We start from the raw sequence: 24,131 nt of genomic DNA, 5'->3' as shown, positions 1-24,131 counted from the left end.
CTCCTAGTCAAATGTTATTGTTCATACAGGTGAGAGTGAATCAGAAAAATAATACATTACGACCACTAGATGGAGCTGGTGGTCATAGGAAATAAATAATTATTTACTCTGATTGTCAGCTCCAGCTAGTGGTCATAATGTTGTATTTTTCTGATTTACTCTATTCGACCTGGAGAGAATTTTTAACCTAATAACATTTGTTTATGCCCCCATTTGCACAGAACAAACATACATGCAGTTTAAATAGCTCTGATTTTTTTTTTATAAATACACCCCTATTGTTTGAATAGGGAGAAGAGTGGGAAATTGTAACATAGTTCCTGTTAGATGGAATAATATTCTTTAGAAGATGTTTCAGGTGGTTTACCGTGTCTGCTGAAATTTCTGATTACCATTTCTGTTTAAAGAAAACTATGAGTCACATTTAGCATTAGCATTAGTTTTGACCACAATCCTTGTGCAATAGTGTTCAAAGCAGGAGTCAAATAATATATTCTATTTTTTTTTATTCTTTTACTTGGTCAAAAACTTGTACTCTTGCCATTTTTAAGCTGATTATATATCACTACTGACTCAGAGGTTTCCTGTTGCTTTCTTTAACATATTTGCTTTTGGGTTCAAGTCCGTTTTAATTAAAGTCGCCTTTTACAGGGGCAGATGAGTTTGATAAGAACACAGTACACCTTGAAATTAGAATAATACATGTATTAAGGGCAACCCTGCTTAATAATGTACTTAAAAAAAATCCCCTAGCAGCAAGCATCAATAGACTCTCCAGCACCCCTTGCCATTACATACATCCAGTGCTGGAGGTGCTGGAACTGTGTTCCCACTTAAAAAAAGCCCTGCCTGTACTAAAAGCACAAACAATCTTATCTTTCTTTAGAGTAATCTTATGTAAACCACCAAGTGCCCTGCTCCCCATGTAATAGAGATAATATGATGAGGGCATGCTTTTATTCCAAATCAGGAGAGCAGGTTGGGCGACAACCATGGCTCCCTGCATAGATACGATGCGTAATGAGTGATATAGTCACCCTAGGAATGGAATTTTGTTATACGTTTGATTATCAAGTTTAAATAAGTGACAAAAAAATGAAAAGCAAAAACAAATGCAGCAATATTAAAAAAAATGTTTTTTGGTTTAGACACACTTTTTTTTCGATAACAAAGTGATATATACTGTAGACATTTATTTTAGGATAACAAAGACTATCTTTGGGCAGTTTTTCTTTATTACAGGCATCTATGTAGCACTGACCGTTTGCATTCATATTAGTCCCTGTCCTCATGAAGCTTACAATCTAAGGTCCCTATCTAACATGTATTCAGATACACACACAGCATGCCTTTGGGGGGCTAACCCACTCAAATACAAGAAGAACATACAATATCTATGTACTGTATATAATGTCCTGGCCAGGATTTGAACCAAGAACTCAAGTGCCAACCACTAAGCCACTGGGCTCTCAGTTTTATATTTTCTTCTATTACCTCTTTAACCATTATTTCCTTTAGACTCTGTAACAGATTTGGTATGTTTTCGTATTCATAACAAAAGAAGGTTTGTGAGCTAATGTTTCAGTGTTGGTATTGTCTTTCTATTTTCAGGCTTGTGCTATATAATATGAAATGGATGCAAGACCTTCTGTTCTTTTCTTTTGTCTAACATGGCATTGTTATTTGCATGAAGCCTGTGAAGCCCCTGAAGAATGCAACACAGTGTGTAAGTATGTTAACACAAAATGATACCGCAGAATGCTTTTTTTCTATTACTACACAGACATAAAAATTAAGCAACTCACAAATATATTAAAGATCTGAAAAGAATAAAGGCAGGTACTTAATACGCCCCTAATACCAAGCAGGTCTCTTTCACACGCTCAATAACTACCACCCTATCTGCTTTCCATTCAGGTGTTCTGATCTTAGGGGGCGATTTGAATGTCCCACTATATCCTCTGCTAGACTCCTCCTCCGGAAGCTCCTTTTTACCGTTTAAGGCCCTCAAACAAATAAACATACAATTACAACACTTACAACTGCACGATTCATGGAGAACTCTCTACCCCACGGTAAAAGATTACACATTTTATTCCGCACCACATAATAAGTACTCCAGGATAGACTATCTTTTTCTGTCGCAATCAGATCTCCCGCTACTCCATGCCGCTTCTATAGAACCGATGGTTCTTTCCGATCACCATCCCATCACCATGACTTTACGGTTCCCAGATACTTACTCACGCTTGAAATATTGGCGCCTAGACGCCTCCCTTCTTGCTGACTCTGCTATCGAACAAGAGATCCGCACCAATCTGGTTGAATACTTTTCCTTCAATTGCTCCCCTGATACCTCCCCACTCACGCAGTGGGAGGCTCATAAGTGTGTCATTCGGGGCGTCCTCATAGCAGCTGCTTCGAAGCGTAAAAAAGATAGACAAGAGCGTTTGAGATGCCTCACAGCTAAGATCCATTCATTAGAGAGAGCACATAAGCGGTCTCTGGCTGCGTCGACCCTATCCGAACTTACGTGTACACGTTCACAGCTTCTTACAGAATTGGGGAAGATGGTTAAGAGACGGTTCATTCTCTCTCAAAAACTATACTATGAATTTGCTAACAAGAGCGGAAAGTTCCTAGCTAGAGCTCTCCGCGAAAAACGATCCAGTATGACGGTACTCAAAATTAGAGGTCCCGATGGCACCATGGCCACCTCTAATCCTGATATTGCTGCCCATTTTGAACATTTTTATAGATCCTTATATAACCTTCCTCCTGAACGCCCACCGCCGCATACTGACGAATCCAGGGCCTCTTTGATTTCTGAATTTCTCCAGCTCCACGGTCCGTCGGCTCTCTCGGAAGACTTGGTCAACTCTCTGGAAGCGGATCTGACCCTGAATGAGCTGCAGTGTGCTTTGAAACAGACAAAACCTGGTAAGAGTCCGGGTCCCGACGGCTTCTCCGCAGCCTATTATAAATCCTTCTTGGATATCTTAGGTACCCCCCTTCTTTTGGCGTTTAATACTTTCTCCAACTCCCCCCTGCCTCAACATCGTCTTTTGGAAGCCCACATAACGGTTATCCCCAAGGGTGATAAAGATAACACGCAGGTATCCAACTACAGACCCATCTCCCTGCTGAATGTAGACATTAAGTTATTTGCGAAGATCTTGGCAAATAGACTTCTCCCCCTGCTTCCCTCCTTGATCAATTTAGATCAGGTTGGATTCATACCGGGAAGGGAAGCAAGGGACAATACCATTAAGGCCCTTAACCTTCACCATTGGTTGTACAAATCTAACACTTCTGTTTTTTTCCTTTCCCTGGATGCAGAGAAGGCCTTTGATAGAATTGCATGGGACTATCTGCAAGCGTCTCTGGTGTCACTGGGTTTGGGTGAGAAGATGCTCAACTTCATCATGACCCTGTACACAGGCCCCACCGCTCGAGTCAGGGTCAATGGACATCTGTCCAACTCGTTTTACTTAGGAAACGGAACACGTCAGGGTTGCCCCCTTTCCCCACTCTTGTTTGTCCTATCCCTTGAGCCCCTATTGCGCAAAATCCGCTCGAACTCTGACATCAAAGGGATCAGGGTATTGGACAAGGAATACAAGCTCGCTGCTTACGCAGACGACATCCTTCTCTTCCTTGCTGATCCACACACCACTTTGCCTAATCTGTTAAAAGAATTTGCCCTCTTTCAATTCTTGTCAAACTTTAAAATCAACTTCTCCAAATCTTCTGCCCTTAACATATCCCTGCCTCCAGAACTCGTATCTTTCTGTGAATCTCATTTCCCGTTTCGTTGGGAAAAGGATTCCCTTCCATATCTCGGCGTCCAACTTACCCGCAACCTCGATGACCTCTATGCAAAAAACTTCCTTCCCGCTCTACGTTCTCTCCAAGAGGACCTCCACAAATGGCATCGTCCTTGTTTCTCTTGGTTTGGAAGGGCAGCTATAATCAAAATGAACATACTACCACGCCTTCTCTATCTTTTTCAAACGCTGCCAATCCACATACCTGCTGCTTTTTTTACATCTTGTAAAAAATTCTGCACACAATTCCTGTGGAATCATAAGCGTCCACGTATTGCTTTTTCTCAACTGACTCTCCCCAAACTTAGAGGTGGAATTGGGCTTCCTGACCTTCACCGGTACTACTGGGCATGCCACCTTACACGCATAGTGGACTGGCATGTTCATTCTACCTCTAAAGACTGGGTCTGCCTCGAAAATGCCTTCTCACCTTCACCCCTGACATCGATTCCATGGTTACTGCCAAAGCATACACCTCAAGAGCTCCTCACCCACCCTTTAGTGGGGCCAAGCTTAAATATTCTCCGCCTGAACTGTAAAACGGTATCTATCTCTGAGTCACCGAATTCCTTAACCTCCATTCGTCTCAATCCTGACTTCCCCCCAGGCATGCACAAGTCATTCCTATCTGAGCATTGGCCACATGACCAGATCTTAGTTAAACACTTTATCCGCGGTGGAAAAGTAATATCGTTCCGCGAACTGCTTGATAGCCTAGATAGTCGAGATTTTCCTTTTTGGGCTTTTCTGCAGATAAGACACTTCCTGCTCTCACACAAACTGTTCCATAACTGGACTCGTCCCCTCACTCCTTTTGAATCCCTATGCTCTAGAGCTGAACCGCGCAAACATTTGATTTCGGCGATTTACCCTCTCCTTGTTGAGAGTAGGGATTATAACTCTTTACCCTCCTGTCGTGCTTGGAACAGAGACTTGGGAAACAGCTTATTGGACGCCGATTGGGACCTAATATTTATGCATACTCATAAATGCTCCCTCAATGTCTCGACTCAGGAAAATGGATATAAAATTGCTTCGAGATGGTACCGAACTCCGTCGAGAATCTCTCGTTTTAATCCTTCCGTCCCCAACAGCTGTTGGAGATGTGGAACCCCGGATGGATCCTTTCTCCACATTTGGTGGTCTTGTCCCAATATCCAACCATTTTGGCAGGAGGTCCACCGGCTTGTAGTGTCTGTGACCACCTTGTCCCTAGCTTTCTCTCCAGAGCAGTTTCTTCTCCATCACTCCTCTCTGCCCAGGGGACAATACCTCAAATCTTTAGCAATGCATATGGTCAATGCAGCCAGACTCTGTCTTCCCACTCTTTGGGGCTCCACCCGCCCTCCCTCCATACGCGATTGGCTGCTCCGTGTGGGTAAAATTGCGGAAATGGAAGAACTGATTGCGACCGCACTTGATTCCCCCACTAAATTCTCCCATGCTTGGGCCTGCTGGAATCACTTTAAAACTACTTCTACGTACCGGTCCTTTATGAACCGTCCAACCAACACGCCTGATTGATTACTAATCTCCATTGTATGTTACTCCACACTCTAGAGCATACGGTAGGCGACTTCCCCACTTTCAGGGCTCTATCCCCACCTACCGGCCCCGGTTAATAGACTTTTGCTCAAATCCACCCATAAAAGACCCTTGGTGTTGACGACAATACAAACCCAGCCCCCCCCCCTTCTTTCTTCTTACCTTCTTGTTACTCGCCCAGTTAACCACTGGGTTCCTCTTTAGAGAACATTAGGCATGCCATTGTCATATTTACCTTGTTTACATTAGCGACCCTCACGACAATCTAAGCTTACTTACAGGTACCACCACTCCAGTAAAACACTAGCTTCATCCTCAACGGTTGTGCTGCATCTACCCTGCCTCCTTCTGCGGCGCTATAATGATAATTACATACTAAGAAGGTCCAATGCGATAACATTCCCATGCGCCCTACTAGACTGCCTGAGTATTACAGACTTACCCCGTCGTGGACTGGCACATCCATGCTCCTTAGGTGGTTCTTTGTAAGAATATTCCTACTTTCTCCCGACATGCACTGCCAAATGTTGTAAATGACCATCATTTGCTTTTCTTTTGTATTATTATGCACTTTTTCAATAAACGTTTTTTTTGGAAAAAAAAAAAAGGCAGGTACTTGTCTTGGTGGCACACATATTGCATGCTGTTGGCAATGTTAAAAGGTGTGCCCAGGCATTACGTAAGTTTACCTGTAGCAAAAAACAGCTTTTATTACTCCCTATAATAACATTGCTAAGCTTGTCAGATTGCCAAGCTTAACATGGCAGGGATGCCAACATCACTAGCTCAGTAACTAGTGATGTTGGCAAATCCCCAGAACTGCATCTCCCAAGGGTTCTTTCCATACACACAGTGGGAGGCCATGTAAGCAGGTCCTTCTAAAAGGCTCTGTGTGCTAAACATTTTTCATCTGCTATGTTATATGCTCTAGGTCAGGTTATTTCAACCGTATTTATATGTAAAAGCCATAGTGGTTCATTGGACTATTTCCTTGGCTTACCTGTTGAGCTGGTGATTCCTGAGAAGAAAGAGTTAACGCTGCTGGTCAGGTTTTCCCTCGTTTCAGGAAGTTTGCAACCTGCCTGCAGGTCATACCATATAAATAGGGGACCATTAGTGCTCTAAGAGGTCAGTGAGGGGAAAGACTGCTAAAATGTAGCCGTTATGCTGTTGGATTGTACACCTTTTAGGGGGAGCCTAGGTGGGGGGCTCCCAATGGGGTATGGAGCCTGTGATTTTATATACACTTTTGCTACCGGTTGCTGGACCCTTCTTATGGATTATTGCTTCCTCTTGTGGATTTACTGCCAATAATATACTCTTGTACTTAAAGGGGAATTTTATGGACTTTACTACCTAAGTCAGGTATGACTACCTAATGGGACAATATTCAGGGACACTAGAAACCTTTATTAGGAATGTGTTGGGGATGCTATTAAGTATTTCTCAAAATGCCTTATTTAACTACTTCAGTAAAATAAATCTGTGTTGTTTCTTTAAATTGCCTGGCCTGAATCATTATAGGGTGCATGCAAGGTGTATCAAAGAACAGGGCTAACAGGGAACTGGAAAGGTTAGAGAAGATACAGTAAAGAGGTCTAACAAGCAAAGGAGCTGTCCTAAGGAGGCTATATTGCTGTTGCTAATGAATACTGTACTTGTGTCACTTGCTAAAGCAACCAACCAGCCAAGAAACAGGTGACATTGCAAGGGTGACAGATACTCTGGTACAGGGGCGGACTGACCATTTGGAAACTCGGGCACTGCCCAAGGGCCCAGGGTCAGTAGGGGGCCCCATGAGATGCCCCTGGTACCTTTTTCATAGGCTTTTTTGTGTTTGGGCAAGGACACAGGGGCCCCATGATCCCCTATTGCCCGGGGGCCCCATGAGTTGTCAGTCCGCCCCTGCTCTGGTAATAAAGGGGTATTATGCTTGGCCCCTTCACTAGTAACCGGCTCCCCACATACTTGGACTGATCTTGCAGCACAGAGTACCTAAGTTTGACCAAGGATTACAAAGTGTTAACTGTGCAAGTGTCCTGCTCACTTCTGGATTGCCGCCTTAACCTTTAACTTATATGATAAGCCCTGCCCACAATTAGGCTTACAGGAGTAAAGGCAGCAGAACTGTTTTGCTTTAGAAATAAATCTATGCATGTAAATAGTGAGGGAGAGAGAAGGAAGGAGTTCTGTAGTCCAGCAGGCAGGGCTGACATCACTGCTTAGAATTTCGGAGCAGACAAGGCACTATGCAGTTAGGTTATTAATGCACTTAATTTCTGACCAATCAACAGGTATTTTTCTGTACTTGTGGCATTTATAGAGATAAAACATGAGAGGGGGCAGACCTTTCATTTATCCACCTGTCCTTCATTCATAGATTGCATTTCACTCATGGAAGCTATAATATAGGTTTTATAAATGGAGGAAGTGGATGTAAAGGGTGGGCACCACTTTTGACAAGAGCCTATGACAGGTCCTTCAGCAAGTATTAACTCCCACAACCAGAGGCGGACTGACAACTCATGGGGCCCCCAGGCAATAGGGGATCATGGGGCCCCTGTGTCATTGCCCAAACTCCAAAAAGCCTATGAAAAAGGTACCAGGGGCATCTCATGGGGCCCCCTACTGACCCCGGGCCCTCGGGCAGTGCCCAAATTTCCAAATTGTCAGTCGGCCTCTGCGCACAACACCATAAGATTACTGTATGTGGGGGTAAGGAGCATCAGAGGACAGGAGATTTAAACTAAAACCACAGCCAGCAACACAAGGGACACTTTATTATTATTATTATTATTATTACATCGAGTTTATATAGCGCCAAAGGGTTTGCTCAGCGCTGTACAATAGAGGGGGGGACAATACATGGCACAGTACAACAATAACAAACAACGTACGAGGGGTAAGAGGGCCCTACTCTTTCGAGCTTACAATCTACGAGGGAGGGGGTAATGGTACAGTAGGAAGTGGCTGAGGGGAATGAGGGGTGGGAGGAAAGAGGGAGAATGGCCGTTAGGTGAGGGTGGGGTAGGCTTCCCTGAAGAGATGGGTTTTGAGGGAGCGCCTGAATGTGAGGAGGGAAGGCGACAGTCTGATGGATTGGGGCAGTGAGTTCCAGAGGATGGGGGAGGACCTAGAGAAGTCTTTCAGTCGTGCCTGGGAGGAGGAGACCAGGGAGCAGGATAGAAGGAGGTCCTGTGAGGAGCGAAGGGTACGGGTAGGGCGGTACTTGGGGATCAGGTTGGTGAGGTAGTCAGGGGCAGTGTTGTGAACGGCTTTGTAGGTCAGGGTTAGAAGTTTAAATTTGATGCGTTGGGCAATCGGGAGCCAGTGGAGGGAGAGGCAGTGGGGGGTGGCAGAGGTGGAGCGGTTGGTGAGGTGGATGAGTCTAGCCGCTGAGTTCAGGATGGTCTGAAGCGGGGAGAGCTTGCACTGGGGTAGGCCGGTGAGGAGGGAGTTGCAGTAGTCAAGGCGTGAGATAATCAGGGAGTGTACGAGTAGTTTAGTGGTGTCTGGGGTAAGAAGGTACATATCTTGGCAATGTTGCGGAGGTGGAGCCTGCATGTGTTTGTAAGTGATTTGACATGAGGTTGGAAGGAGAGATGCGAGTCAAGAATGACGCCAAGGACTTTGGCTTGCGGGGTGGGACTGATAGTGGAGTTGTTAGTGATGATGGATAGGATGGGGGGGGGGGGTGGGCAGGGGCAAAGACGAGGAGCTCGGTTTTGGAGAGGTTGAGCTTGAGGAAATGTAGCGACATCCAGTCTGAAATGTCGTTTAGGAGGTGAGTGATGCGGGCGGAGATAGTGGGGGTGAGGAGAGGGGTGGAGAGGTAAATTTGAGTGTCGTCAGCATAGAGGTGATAGTTGAAGCCGTGGAAGTGTATGCATTTGCCCAGGAAGGAGGTGTAGATGGAGAAGAGAAGGGGTCCAAGGACAGAGCCTTGGGGGACCCCAACAGAGAGGGGGAGGGAGGGGGAGGTGGCACCATTGTAGGTGACGCTGAAGGAGCGTCGGGATAGGTAGGATAGAGCGGTATCTCTGATGCCAAGGGAGAGTAGTTTATTAAGGAGGAGGGGGTGGTCAACTGTGTCGAAGGCCGCAGAGAGGTCCAGGAGAAGGAGGACAGAGTAGTCGCCCTTGGCTTTGGCGTTTAGTAGGTCGTTAGTGATTTTGAGGAGGGCAGTTTCAGTGGAGTGTAGGGGACGGAAGCTGGACTGTAGTGGGTCAAGGAGGTTATTGCCAGTAAGGTGGGAGCTTAGGCGATCGTAGACTATGCGCTCACTTTACACTGATTATAAGCACTAAACTTAGGCTTTTGTTGGGATACAGTGTTCATGTATTTTGTGAAACAACTACATCATTATTCAGCAGAGCTATATTATTCAACCAGTAGATGGCAGTGTTTATAAGTTTGTAGCTACATCTACTGCATCCTTGTTGCAGTAAAGCAGAAAAGCACTGCCTGGACTGTGTACTGTTTATTCTGTAGGGCTACATACATAATTTGTAACAGCTTTAAAGCTGCTCTCCAGATATCTGTGTAACAAATGTTAAAATGCATGTCTAGGCAAAAAAAAAAACATAGGTCTGCAACATGTGCATGCCTCCATGTTTTTAAATGTTGCCAGTACAGAAAAATACTTATTGATCCTCCAAAAGACTGAGAATGAAGATATTTGAATTAATATAATTTTTAAAAAATCTAAGAAATGCTAAATAAATCTTGAAAAGTGCAAGAGATAGGAGCAGAACTATTGTAAATTATGAGGCTGTGAAGAGAAAAAGGAAAAAAAAATATTGATGAAAGTATTGGCATAAATAAATAAGGTCCAAAGAGTGGCCATCTTCATTTATGAGGGAACAAATGGATCGGACAGACAAAAATGCAGATAATATTGCTCAGAAGCTAAATGAAATCATTCCAACTGGGGTTACCAGAGGTTAGGAAAATAAGTGATGCAATAGTGAAAAGAGATGAACCTAGGAGGAAATAAATGCAAAATGGAGAGAAAATGGAGAACAATATTGAGCTTTTGGAGTTCAAATAAGAGATGGTAGTTGTGACGTAATCTTAAAGCTACAGCTGGGGAGGAGAGCAAAATGAACAATTTCATCCTGAAAATAAATTTAATATTGACACTTAATGGTGTATTTAACAAACCAAAAGGAAGTATATAAAATAAATTCTTTGTTAGGGTTTACGTACACTTTAATCTTTATTCCTAAATTTTCCAAAAGATTACTGAATATTAAATCTGAACTCTGGGCTGTGATAACAGTTTACCATGCAGTGCCCACTGCCACCCCACACTGAATGGGTTCAGTGCTTCAAGGCAGGGGTTTTCAAACTTTCTAAAAAAGGGTCAGTGTACTGTCCTTCAGAATTAGCCGAACTGTGGCCAATGGGTGTAGAAAACACCCTAATCTCAGTGGAAGTAAATAATGCCTCAGGCTTGGTGTTCGGTGGGAGTAAATATAAATTAAATAGTGCCTGTGGTCAGTAGGAGGAGAAATAGTGCCCCATCACTGGTTTCTGTTAAAGGAATAGTACCCCATCATTGACATCAGTGGAATGAATAGTGCTACATCACTAGCAACAACAAAAGGAACAGTGCCCCATCACTGGCAACAATAAAAGGAACAATGCCCCATCTTTTGTGTCATTGGGAAGAATAGTGCCCCATCATCGGCGTCAGTTGGAGGAATAGTATTCCATCGTTTATATCAGTGGGAGGATTTGTGCCCGGTTGTTGGTGTCAGGGAAAGTAATAGGTGCCCCACCATCGGTGCCAGTTGGAGGAATAGTGCTCTATCATTTACACGAGTGGGAGGATCTGTGCCCCATTGTTGGTGTTAGTTGAAGTGATAGTACCTCATCATTTGTGTTAGTGGAAGGAATAGTGTCCCATTATTGGTGTCAGTGGGAGGAAACATACCCCATTGTTGGTGTCAGTGGAATGACACCTCACTGTTGGCATTAGTGCTGCAACCAGAACAGTTTAAAGATCACTGTTCTTGGGGGAGATGATACTCCAAATAATTAACATATCTCCTTGCTCCCCAGGCAGCCAACGCTCTTCTCCCCTCTCTGACGTTTCCATGGGGGCAGGTCCCGCATTGTGTGAAGTGATGACATCAGAGAGCTTGTGACTGGTAAAGAGAAGCAGATTTGGGGGACTTCCTCTGAAGGGAGGAATAGGTTTGTAGGAATGAGCAATAAAGTAGGTGTTTACTATACAAAATGAGTATTTAACCCATGCAGTAGGGGGACTGGCAAGGGGCTCACAGCAAGGTTACATTTTACTGCAGTCCAGAGTTCGACTTTAATCCATTCAGCTCTGAATCCATCTAATTTCCTTCTCATGCTATTTCAAGGCCATGTTATGATGTTATTTCTGATATTACTTTCAGACATATTATATTATAGTCTGTGAAAGCAATTTAGAAGATAATGCATTAGTACAAAGCAGAAAAAATTAAATGGATGTTGCCAACTCTGCAATTAAACAAATGCATTAATATTATTTAGATAGCAAATGTAACCTAGTATGTTATGGTAACAAGAGACTAAAGGAATCAAAAATCCATACAATGGAGCTAGTGTGTAGCACCAGTAGACTCTTGTTATTCTAAGAAGGTTCTACCATGTTGCCTTGTTTAATTCAGTTCTATTTTTATTCTCTAGTTATCCAAATGTTTAGTTTGTTTCTTGGGTTATATTTATCTGGAGTTTAAAATAAATTTTGTTTAATTTCATCAACTTTGACCAGCTATTGACATTATTTTTAATTTTTTTTATCACAGTGCCCAGCGATCAATTAAAGCCAATACATTTATCCATTAAAGTCAGAGAAAGAGTTTTATATCTGTCTTGGGACTGTGATTTTCGCCCAGGGATCCAAAGCAATACGGAATATGAAATTTATTTAAAACATGATGGAGAATACAACTATGAATTTGCGGTAATCTATGTTATATTCTGTTATATGTTTCATTGGACCCTCTGGGCTTTCTATATTTAGCTGGGAGCAGTTTTAACCCTCTGACTTTTATTTTGTTGCTCACCGCTTTCTCAACTAGTTCACTTATTATTCCATGACCCTACTGTCAGAAATAAAATCTCAACATCACAAATTCCTTCCTTCACATGACATATATTAATCAGTGCATAATTCATAAGGAAACATTTATAAACATCCTTTTTGTGAGAGCCACTAGAACATCTGTTTTCACTGAGGTTTCTGTGTCAGTTAGGGATACAGTTGTGGCCAAAATTATTCAACCCCCAATGCTGTAAAGGGGTTTAGGGACTATAGTGTACATTTGGAATTGTATTCAGAATCAAATCCTACAAGGACGTTGTAACTACCCAAATGCAACTAAAATGACATCAATTGTTTATGTAATACAGTAGTAAATGGTTCTTATGTGGTTTCTTCATTGCCACAATTATTCAACCCCTTAAAGACTACCACTCTGAAGAACAGAGGTTCATACAGGTGCTTTCCATCAGGTATTGAAAACACCTGTGGATGTCACCGAGCAGCAATCAAGCATAATAAGCACCAATTAGGCAGCTTTAAAATGACTGTGATACTCAGCTCCTTCTAGACATTTACTGGTGTGGTTACAAACATGGTGAAGGCAAGAGAATGGTCCAGGAAGACAAGAGAAGAGGTGATTTCTCTTCACAGGAAGGGCAATGGCTATAAGAAGATTGCAAAGATGTTAAACATACCAAGAGACACCTTAGGAAGCATCATTCGCAAATTCAAGGCAAAGGGCACTGTTGAAATGCTACCTGGTCGTGGCAGAAAGAAGATGCTGACTTCGACTGCTGTGCGCTACCTGAAGCGTAGAGTGGAGAGAAGTCCCCGTGTGACTGCTGAGGAACTGAGAAAAGATTTGTCAGATGTGGGTACAGAAGTTTCAGCCCAGACAATAAGACGCACACTGCGTAATGAAGGCCTCCGTGCCAGAACTCCCAGGCGTACCCCCTTGCTGTCTCCAAAGAATAAGAAGAGTCGACTGCAGTATGCCAAAAGCCATGCGGACAAACCACAAAAGTTGTGGGATAGTGTTCTGTGGACTGATGAAACAAAATTAGAACTGTTTGGGCCCATGGATCAACGCTATGTTTGGAGGAGGAAGAACAAGGCCTATGATGAAAAGAACACCTTGCCTACTGTGAAGCATGGTGGAGGGTCAATCATGCTTTGGGGCTGTTTTGCTTCTGCAGGTACAGGGAAGCTTCAGCGTGTGCAAGGTACCATGAATTCTCTTCAGTACCAGGAGATATTGGATGGAAACGTGATGCAGTCCGTCACACACCTGAGGCTTGGGAGACGTTGGACCTTTCAACAGGACAATGATCCCAAGCATACCTCCAAGTCCACTAGAGCATGGTTGCAGAGGAAAGGCTGGAACATTTTGGAGTGGCCATCGCAGTCACCAGACTTAAATCCGATTGAGAACCTCTGGTGGGACTTAAAGAAAGCAGTTGCAGTGCGCAAGCCTAAGAATGTGACTGAACTGGAGGCCTTTGCCCATGAAGAATGGGCGAAGATACCCGTAGATCGCTGCAAGACACTTGTGTCAAGCTATGCTTCACGTTTAAAAGCTGTTATAACTGTAAAAGGATGCTGTACTAAGTACTAAGATTGAATGTCACTTGGGGGTTGAATAAAACTGATAATGCTGTGAGCACAGAAAAGACATTTGTGGTTATTTCATTATAACTGTTATGTTATATTTGTCTGACCTACAAGTGCCTCTTTAATGTAAATGTAAGCAAGATGACTGAATGATCAAAAGCAATGTCAAACTGGCCAAAACACTCAATTTCAGTGGGGGTTGAATAATTTTGGCCACAACTGTATATACCCTGTCCCAGTGATAATGCTCTACTGGACAGAAAATGAACACACTTTTTAGTAAAAGGTGAAGGTGGTGGGATCTCTGTCAGTTTTTATGTCAGATTAAATGCGTCAGCTCCTAAACTCTGCTAAAAACCTATGTGCACGTAGACAACAAGGCTTTTATGGGGTGGAGTTTAGGAGCTTTGGCAAAAAAAAAAGCCAAAAGCCCCTAAACCCAAGTTTAGGAGCTGTCAATGTACAGGAAGCCTAAAGGGTACACAGATCAAAATGGAGCTTCTATCCACAAACAAGCTCAGAACAAAAAAAAATAAGAGTTTTTCCTTAAAGTGTCAATAAAGGCAAAAATGTTGTATTAGCTTCTGATGAATGGAGAGGGATTAGAACCATTGTAAGGTTTTATTTCCATCTGTGTCCCTGTTGGGGAGATATACCCAGATGATAAAAAAAATGACAGGGGTTATTTCCCTCCCTTACTCTATTCAAAATGGAAAACAAAATTGTGGTTCATGACACTATAAATTAAAAATTCAAGAGACCAGGTTCAGGGCATAAAATACAGGCACCTAGAGTTGCCTGAACAGACAGTATCTTACGTGGCCTCTAATACTTTGCCTTCCATTTCTAGGTAGGACCTCCTGTCCCCCATACATTTCTATTGGTCCTTCACTATTAGTGGCAAACTCAGTAGACAATAGGAATGCTCAATAGAGAGGAAGGGTTCCAACACTTTGAGGAAGTGCCAAAATTTACCTGTCAAAACAGCCAGAAATTAGGCCATTAAACCATGATATTAGAGACTGCATGTACCTGTGATGTATGTCTGTAAAAGTGTTTTTTTTTTAAGAATAGATTCTCTTTAAAGTACCACTGTCAAGAAATTATTGTATTTTTATAACTGTACACAGCTAATATTGTACATGTAAAGGTAACATTCCCTTTATTCACGCTAACAAAAGTGTACCCATTCTAGAATGGACAAGGATGGGAATAATAATAAACAATGCTTAAGAAGTTTCCTAGTGAGCAGTATGATGGCAGACAGTCGTGGCAGGAGAGAAGATTGGAGAATACGTCAGGAGTGTGAACAGTACGACAGCAGGCAGTACATGTAGAGGAGGAGAGCGGGCAGTACGACAGTAGGTGATATACAGTATGTAGGAGAGGAGGATGGAGAGTACAACAGCAGGCAGAATGTGTAGAAGAGGAGTGCGAGGAGTACAAAAGAGGATAGTATGTGTCGGAGAGGAGGGTGCAGAGTATGACAGCAGGCTGTATGTGTATGGGATGAGTGTAAACAATACGACAGGAAGCTGTATGTGTAAGAGAGTAGAGTGGAGAGTACAACAGTGGGCACTATGTGTAAGAGATGAGGGAGGAGAGTAAGATAGCATGTGTATAGGAAAGGTGTGTGAAGAATATGACAGCAAGCAGTATGCATAGGAGAGAAGCATGGAGAGTACGAAAACAGGCAGCATGTGTCAAAGAGGAGCATGGAAAGTATGACAACAGGCAGTATTTGTAGGAGAGAAGTGAGAAGAGTATGACAGCAGGCAGTATGTGTAGGACAGGAGAGTGAAGAATATGACAGCAGGTAGTAATTGTAAGAGAGGAGTGTGAACAGTACAACAGCAGGCAGAACATGTAGAGGAGAACGGGAATACGACAGGTGATATATGTAGGAGAGGAGGATGGAGAGTACAACAGCAGGCAGAATGTGTAGAAGGGGATTGTGAGGAGTAGGACAGTAGGTAGTATGTGTTGGAGAGGAGGGTGCAGAGTATGACAGCAGGCTGTATGTGTATGGGATTAGTGTGAATAGTATGACAGGAAGCTGTATGTGTAAGAGAGTAGAATGGACACTATGAGATGAGGGAGGAGAGTAAGATAGCAGGCAGTATGTGTAAGAGTGGAGAGTAAGACAGCTGGCTGTATGTGTAAGAGAGGATTGAAAACAGTACAAAAGCAGGCAGTAATTATAGGATAGGATTGAGAACAGTATAACAGCAGGCAGTACATGTAGAGGAAGAGAGCGGACAGTATGACAACAGGCTGTATGTGTAGGAGAGGAGTGTGAACATTACGTGTATGGATGAGGAGTGTGAAGAATATGACAGCAAGCAGTATGTATAGGAGAGAAGCATGGAGAGTACGAAAACAGGCGGCATGTGTCAAAGAGGAGCATGGAAAGTATGACAATAGGCAGTATTTGTTGGCGGCATGTGTCAAAGAGGAGCGTGGAAAATATGACAACAGGAAGTATTTGTAGGCGGCATGTGTCAAAGAGAAGCGTGGAAAGTATGACAACAGGCAGTATTTGTAGGCGGCATGTGTCAAAGACGAGCATGGAAAGTATGACAACAGGAAGTATTTGTAGGCGGCATGTGTCAAAGACGAGAGTGGAAAGTATGACAACAGGTAGTATTTGTAGGCGGCATGTGTCAAAGACGAGCGTGGAAAGTATGACAACAGGAAGTATTTGTAGGCGGCATGTGTCAAAGAGGAGCGTGGAAAGTATGACAACAGGAAGTATTTGTAGGCGAAATGTGTCAAAGAGGAGAGTGGAAAGTATGACAACAGGCAGTATTTATAGGCGGCATGTGTCAAACAGGAGCGTGGAAAGTATGACAACAGGCAGTATTTGTAGGCGGCATTTGTCAAAGAAAAGCATGGAAAGTATGACAACAGGCAGTATTTGTAGGCAGCATGTGTCAAAGAAGAGCATGGAAAGTATGACAACAGGCAGTATTTGTAGGCGGCATGTGTCAAAGAGGAGCATGGAAAGTATGACAACAGGCAGTATTTGTACGCGGCATGTGTCAAAGAGGAGCATGGAAAGTATGACAACAGGCAGTATTTGTAGGTGGCATGTGTCAAAGAAGAGCATGGAAAGTATGACAACAGGCAGTATTTGTATGCGGCATGTGTCAAAGAGGAGCATGGAAAGTATGACAACAGGCAGTATTTGTAGGCGGCATGTGTCAAAGAGGAGCGTGGAAAGTATGAAAACAGGCAGTATTTGTAGGCGGCATGTGTCAAAGAGGAGCGTGGAAAGTATGACAACAGACAGTATTTGTAGGCGGCATGTGTCAAAGATGAGCATGGAAAGTATGACAACAGGTAGTATTTGTAGGCGGCATGTGTCAAAGAAGAGCATGGAAAGTATGACAACAGGCAGTATTTGTAGGCGGCATGTGTCAAAGAGGAGCATGGAAAGTATGAAAACAGGCAGTATTTGTAGGAGAGAAGTGCGAAGAATATGACAGCTGGCAGTATGTGTAGGACAGGAGAGTGAAGAGTATGACAGCAGGTAGTAATTGTAGGAGAGGAGTGTGACCCGTATGACAGCAGGCAGTGCATGTAGAGGAGGAGAGCAGGCAGTACGACAGTAGGTGATATATGTAGGAAAGGAGGGCGGAGAGTAAGACAGAAGGCAGAATGTGTAGAAGAAGAGAGTGTGGAGCGTACGACAGAAGGTAGTACAACAGCAGGCAGTATGTATAGGAGAGGAGAGTAAAAAGTATGACAGCAGGCAGTAACTGTAGAAGACAAGTGCGAACAGTACAACAGCAGGCAGTATGTGTAGGACAGGAGAGCAAATAGTATGACAGCAGGCAGTAACTGTAGGAATGGAGTGTGAACAGAACGAGAGCAGGCAGTATGTGTAAGAGTGGAGAGAAAAGAGTATGAAAGCAGGCAGTATGTGTAGGAGAGGAGAGTAAAAAGTATAACAGCAGGCAGTAATTGTAGGAGAGGAGTGTGAGCAGTACAGCAGCAGGCAGTACATGTAGGTGAAGAGAGCAGACAGCACAACAGCAGGCAGTATGTGTAGGAGAGGTGTCTGGAGAGTACAACAGCAGGTAGTATGTGTTGTAGAGGATGGCCCAAAGTACGAGCGCAGGCAGTAGTTGTAGGAGAGGTGTGTGAAGAGTATGACAGAAGGCAGTATGTGTAAGAGAGGAGAGAAAAGAGTATGACAGCAGGCAGTATGTGTAGAAGAGGAGCAGAAAGAGTAAGACAAAAGGCAGATTGTGTAGGATAAGAGTGTGAAGCGTACCACAGCAGGAAGCATGTGTAATAAAAAAGTGCAGAAGGTATGACAGCAGGCAGCATGCACAGGAGAGAAATAAGAGTATGACATTAAGCAGTACGTGTAGTAGAGGGTATGATGGTAGGTAGGATGTGTAGGAGAGGAGTGAGGAGAGTATGTTTGATTTTTTTTTTTTTTTAGATTTCAACCATTTAAATAAAAAGATAACTATTGTAAGCACCTCTGAAGCTTATAAGTTGTCCTGCCAGCAACTGTGTATGTGAAATCATAAGATTATTGCAAAGAGAGTTCAAACCTCTTTATCAGATAGCTTTTACAGCATCTAAACAATAGCTCAGCTGTTAAGAGTGGTCCAGATCTCAGTAGCAGGAAAGAAGATGAACTGCCAGTCTATACATACATAAAAGGTACATCCCTGAGACACAGCAGTACAAGATTAAAAAATTCATCTCTAAAGTATACTAGTCATTTGTAAAATCTTGCATTTAAATATACAATGAAATGTATCATGTATAACCTATAGTTAATGCTATGAATTATAAGTTAGAACGCCAATGTGCTTCTTTCATTTGCCTGTAACTTTCAAGGGCATATGCATGCTACAATAATATATAGACTTTAAGAAGAGTAACAACCATTGTTAAATGTTCTGCAGACACAACAATGTAACACGGATATACCCTTGGAAACGCTTTCAGCTATTTGTCTCAAGGTGACTCCTACTATTAATAAAAAAGAATTTGAACATCTTTCATCAGAAAAATGTGTAAATCTTGGTAAGACAATGCAAAATACATATGAGATGTCTTTACTCTACAAAAAGAAAATAGTTTTGACACGGTTTCAGTAAGCGTAAATGTTTTCATCATTAATCCAATCCCTTTTTTCGATCATTTATAATTTGAGGTTAGTCGTTTTGTCTCAGAATGGGAATATGGTATGGAAAAAGTGCTTTTAAAAATGTCTGTGGTGTGTACTGTATTATTTATTTATTGACATTTTTAACATTTTGTTTTTATTGTATTTTTCTATTTTTTTCATGGGAATGGCGGGGTCTGGACTTGGTCTCCACTCACCATATCCAGATCCCTCCCCCCTAGGCCATGAAGAAAGAGAAAGTGTAAAATACATATAACGTTGGTTGCAATTGATCACTATAGAGGCTCGACGAAGCTAAAACAGCTTTGTCTGAGAATCCGCACTACTGACGTAAACAGCAGCTCTGGATAGAAACCAATCTAATGGCTTCCCATTCACAGCTGAACCTGAGTGCACACGTTTTAGTAAATCTCCCCCTAAATGTCAAAGCTTTGCCTTCCAAAACAACCTGGAATTTGGTCCTAACAGGAATGCTTGGGAGGCTGCTACAGAAGGATACCCCCCCTTTTTCCCATGGCAATTTCTATACTGCACCTTTGTTTTAAAGGTGACCTCTGGGGACTGTTTACATCCAGCACTGCAAGTCCAATCTCTCCAGGCCATGCCTTCATTCTACGCCCCCAGAGACTTCTGTGGAGCTGTACTGCGCAGGTACAGCCCGAAGAGAGAAGACTTGTGGTGTTGGATGTCAGTAAGTATTCATCCGTGGTCAGAGAGGTTAGGATTGGTTGTGGGGGGAACAAAAAGAATAAGTGCACTTTGATTGTAGGTGCACTCATTCTTTAGGTTAGGAAGACGATGACAAAATCTTAGTTCATGTGAAAAAAGTTATAGTATTTATATTGTAGGCTCATTGCAATAATGGTTTTTAAAGCTAACGTGCAGTTGAAAGATAACATAAACTTCTAGGTTCAGTTTGTTTCCCAGTTTTTCAATGTTATACTGTATATATCCCAGTGTGTTGCCATACATCACACTGGAGACCACACTATACATAGGGCCTTGAAGGTGAAATGAAAGAAAACTGAAATCTGTTTTTACAGAATTATTAGAAGAGGAATTTAATTTGGTTTTTCAGGCTCATAAAACACAGCAAAAAGTAAGGCCCCTCGGGCGCATGTGCGGCGGACCAAGATGGCGGCCGCATAATTTCTAATCTCCACTGACCCTCGGCTTTCCTGGCTCTCCCGCTCTGCTTTCTCGGCAGCTACAGCTATGGGAAAGCCCTCTCCAAGTTCAGGCACATCCCGCTATACATATAAAAAAAATTGGGCATTGGAAACCGCCCACGCCGCCGCCTCTGGACCCCCGGCCTTCCTGCCTGGATAGATTTTTTACTAGGCCTGAATCCCCAGCCTCAGGTAGCAGCAGCGGCCCGACGATGAGCTCCAGAGGGGTGACGGAATCGGTGGGGGTGGACACAAACATCCCTGTTGCTCAACATCCCACCCAGAAGGCTCCCTCTTTAACAGTGGATTCCTTGGAGGCAAAACTGCAAGTATTCCTAGCAAATATTACTCACACTATTTCTGCAGAAATTGGGAAGCTTTCTCAGCAGCTCAGGGGGGAGATTTACCCAATTGTAATCCCCAATGTATTTGGGGATTACTACAAGAAACTTTACAATTGCCTAGCTCCTGATGTTCATCCTTTACCATGTTTGTCACCTTCTGATGCCACTTTTCTAAACGCGGACATCTGTACTGAAGAATTACTGGAGATGGTTAAACATGTCCATACTCACAAATCCCCAGGTCTGAACGATCTTCTATACTCATACTACAAATCCTTTATAGGCATCTTGACTCCCCATCTCCTGACACTGTTTCAGAATCTTTTGGCTGGGTCACTCCCACATGCAGATTTTACATGAGCTTACATCGCTGTGATCCCTAAGCCGGAGAAAGACCATTCTCTTCCAGACAACTACTAACCTATAGCTTTAATGAACTCTGATTATAAGATTTTTAAGAAAATACTTGCTAACAGACTGACCAAGTGTATTTCCAAGCTTATACACAGAGACCAGGTGGGCTTTGTCCCGGCCAGGCATGCTGCCAACAATAACGGGAGGACCATTGACTTGATTTATATAGTCAATAAATCTTCATCCCTACTCTCTTGCTGAGCTTGGAAAGCGTTTGATTGACTTAGTTGACCATATATGTTCTTAGTCCTGGAAAGATTTTGGTTTAGTGATCTGTTTGTGGCCGCATTAAAAGCCCTTTATTCCACTCCCTCCTCCCAGGTCATTTTTGTCCCCTTCCTTCCTGATGTCCAATGGTACTCGTCAGGGATGTCTGCTATCCCAAAAAGGGATTTGTGAAAAGAGATTCACAGGAAAGCGGCTACATTAGGAACAGAATGCGATACTCGGAAAAATTTCCAAAAATTATGCTTTATTACACATTAATGATTGACACACGGGCAATAGCCCTGGTTTACCATCACCCCAGTATGAGACAATACACACAGACCTAAAACCATTAAAATCACACCAAGACCGGTCTAGATATATGTGCTACAAAGGCTATGACCACCATAGTCTAAAGCATTTGCAGCACCTGCACATTGGTTACACTCCCTATAGGAGGTGTATTCAAAAAATTATACCATAGGTATATAATATCACATGCTATATATATAAGCACATATTGTTATCATATAGGTTACACTCCCTGAAGGAGATTTTTCCAAAAATTGTACCATGGGTATATATAATATCACATGCAAGCCAAAAGGACAGATACAGTTACCATCTGGAGAGAAGCATAACCCTAAGCCTATATAAGGCAATGTGGGTAAAACATTGATTGAAAAAGGGGGAAATAATATGATAATGGATTCATGCAGTACAACCCTATAGAGGCACATGTGGTTGGGGCCCATTCATCTGTAATATACGTGAATAGTTGCGGGGATTCTTATAGGTGAAAGAGTCCCTGTTGTTGTCTTGATGGAGAAATAGATGCAAATAGCAGAGGCCTGCTTTATATGGTTTCTTCACCACAACATGTGGACTGCAAACCACTTTAATATTTGAAAAAAGATGAGGCCCAGTAGGTCTTCCGCCCGTTGCAATATATGTAGTATTCCTTGTTTCTATATAAAACACCATAATGTCCCCATCCTGTAATAAGACAAACGATATAAGAATAGTCACTTTAAGAGCTCTCACTCTATTGTATATATAATATAAGTCGCAAGGAGCCTTTTTCGTTAGTCCTGTAACAGTCCACTCACCACCTGTGCAATGGGTAGTAGAAAAAAGAGATATCCTTCATAAGTACTGCAATATTGATCCAGGGAACTATTGCTTACATCAGCCGATATTTCGCGGGTTTTTGGAAATTTTTCCGAGTATCGCATTCTGTTCATAATGTAGCCGCTTTCCTGTGAATCTCTTTTCACAAATCCCTTTTTTGGTCTGCATGTTTTTTGGCTACTGGATGGAAGCCATATATTGGGTGATACAGTAATTTATATTTGAACCTCTAAAATCTATCTTTTACTAACCATGCCTGCTATCCCCCCTGCTGTTTATCCTTTGCATGGAACCCCTGGTGATAGCTATTAGATCCAACCCAGATACACATGGAATACGCACCCACAATAGAGATTTCAAGTTGTCTTTATTTGCGGATAATAGCTTACTGACGCTGACGGATCTTCAACTTGCTTTGTCGGTTTTACAATGCACCCTACGGCTTTTTGGTGCTCTGTCAGTTTATGAGGTAAACAGTCTAAAATGGAAGCTCTGCCAATCCATTTACCACCTACAATCTTATCTTCTCTTCAGCAAAATTATCCCTATCGGTGTTGTCCCCACGTCTTGAAATATCTAGGCACCAATCTTACCTCCTCATATCATTCCCTCTATGCAGCTAATTTTGCCCCCCTGTTTCAGGCAATCTCCCAGTCTTTAAAACCTTGGAACAATGTTGCCATCTCCTTCCTTGGACTGATTAATGTGCTTAAAATGACCGTACTACCCAAACGTCTGTATCTGTTTGAGACGCTCCCTGTTCCTATCCCCATGTCCAAGTTGCGCTCCCTTCAAAAATCCTTCATCCATTTTATCTGGCATGGCAGAGCTCACTGAATTGCCCAAATGTCCTCTCTCCTCGATCTAGGAGAGGCTTGGGGGCCCCAGACATTGTGTTGTATTACTTTGCTACCCCCCTTCTTGCCCTTGTCTCATGGTCCTCTCAGCATCCCCCTAATAAATGGGCCGAGAATTGAATGGCTACAATTATGCCCTGTGCATCCTTGTTCCCTACTCTGGTCTCAACCCAATGCTGAGAGCACCTTTTACAGGCACCTCCTACTCGGGCCCATGCATTTCACAATCTCTATATGAAGAAAGTGTAGGGTTAAATTCACTCTAAGTGTTCTCCCCTGACCAATGTCATACTCAACCCAAATCTCCCAGATGACTTGGCTTTGGCTCGCGTGATGGGCTGAGGCCAATTTATTTCAGTTGCGTCACTTGGTACAGCCAGTGACTCATAAGCTAAAATCCTTTTCTGAGATACAAAAAGCTGCCCATCTACCTTCTCACCAATATTATGTTTATTTACAGATACAACATTTTTTTTCTCCTCCAAAGTTCCATCGTTAACTCTTGAGAAGCCTACCTCCTTTGAGCGTATTTGTATTCAAGATTGGCATCAGCGAGGCATAATCTCCTTCACTTATAAGCTCCTTCAAGATACTTATCCCCTCTCTATTGATACACACTTTTATATGCGCAAATGGCCCCAGATCCTCCAAGGTGATATTGTTTTGGGTCAATGGAGTAAGATTTGGGAGGCCGCCTCTAGATCTTCCATGTGTGTAGTGTATAAGGAAATGACTTACAAAATACTGATGTTTTGGTATAGGACCCCTGAGGTTCTACATGCTCACAATCGGAGTGTTTCGTCTGTCTGCTAGCGATTGTGGCGAATAC

General features: G+C 42.9%; 1 pseudogene across 1 annotated transcript in view; it reads left to right on the top strand.

The window, feature by feature from the left end:
- Window positions 1-2,186: 2,186 nt before the first annotated feature.
- The window catches only part of LOC149464925 (uncharacterized), a 60,836-nt pseudogene continuing 38,891 nt past the window's right edge, over window positions 2,187-24,131 (top strand). Inside the window, exons 1-4 of the transcript XR_016312286.1 lie at window positions 2,187-2,940; window positions 3,340-3,507; window positions 12,179-12,336; window positions 18,957-19,077. The product of XR_016312286.1 is annotated as an uncharacterized LOC149464925 (transcript). The remainder of the gene's footprint in view (window positions 2,941-3,339; window positions 3,508-12,178; window positions 12,337-18,956; window positions 19,078-24,131) is intronic.

This window comes from Staurois parvus, unplaced genomic scaffold (assembly GCF_062004578.1).
Source record: "Staurois parvus isolate SC_StPar_1 unplaced genomic scaffold, SC_StPar_1.0 ptg000145l, whole genome shotgun sequence".
Taxonomy (NCBI): domain Eukaryota; kingdom Metazoa; phylum Chordata; class Amphibia; order Anura; family Ranidae; genus Staurois; species Staurois parvus.
The sequence above is the reverse complement of the archived record's forward strand: the minus strand, read 5'-3'. Positions and strand labels throughout refer to the sequence as shown.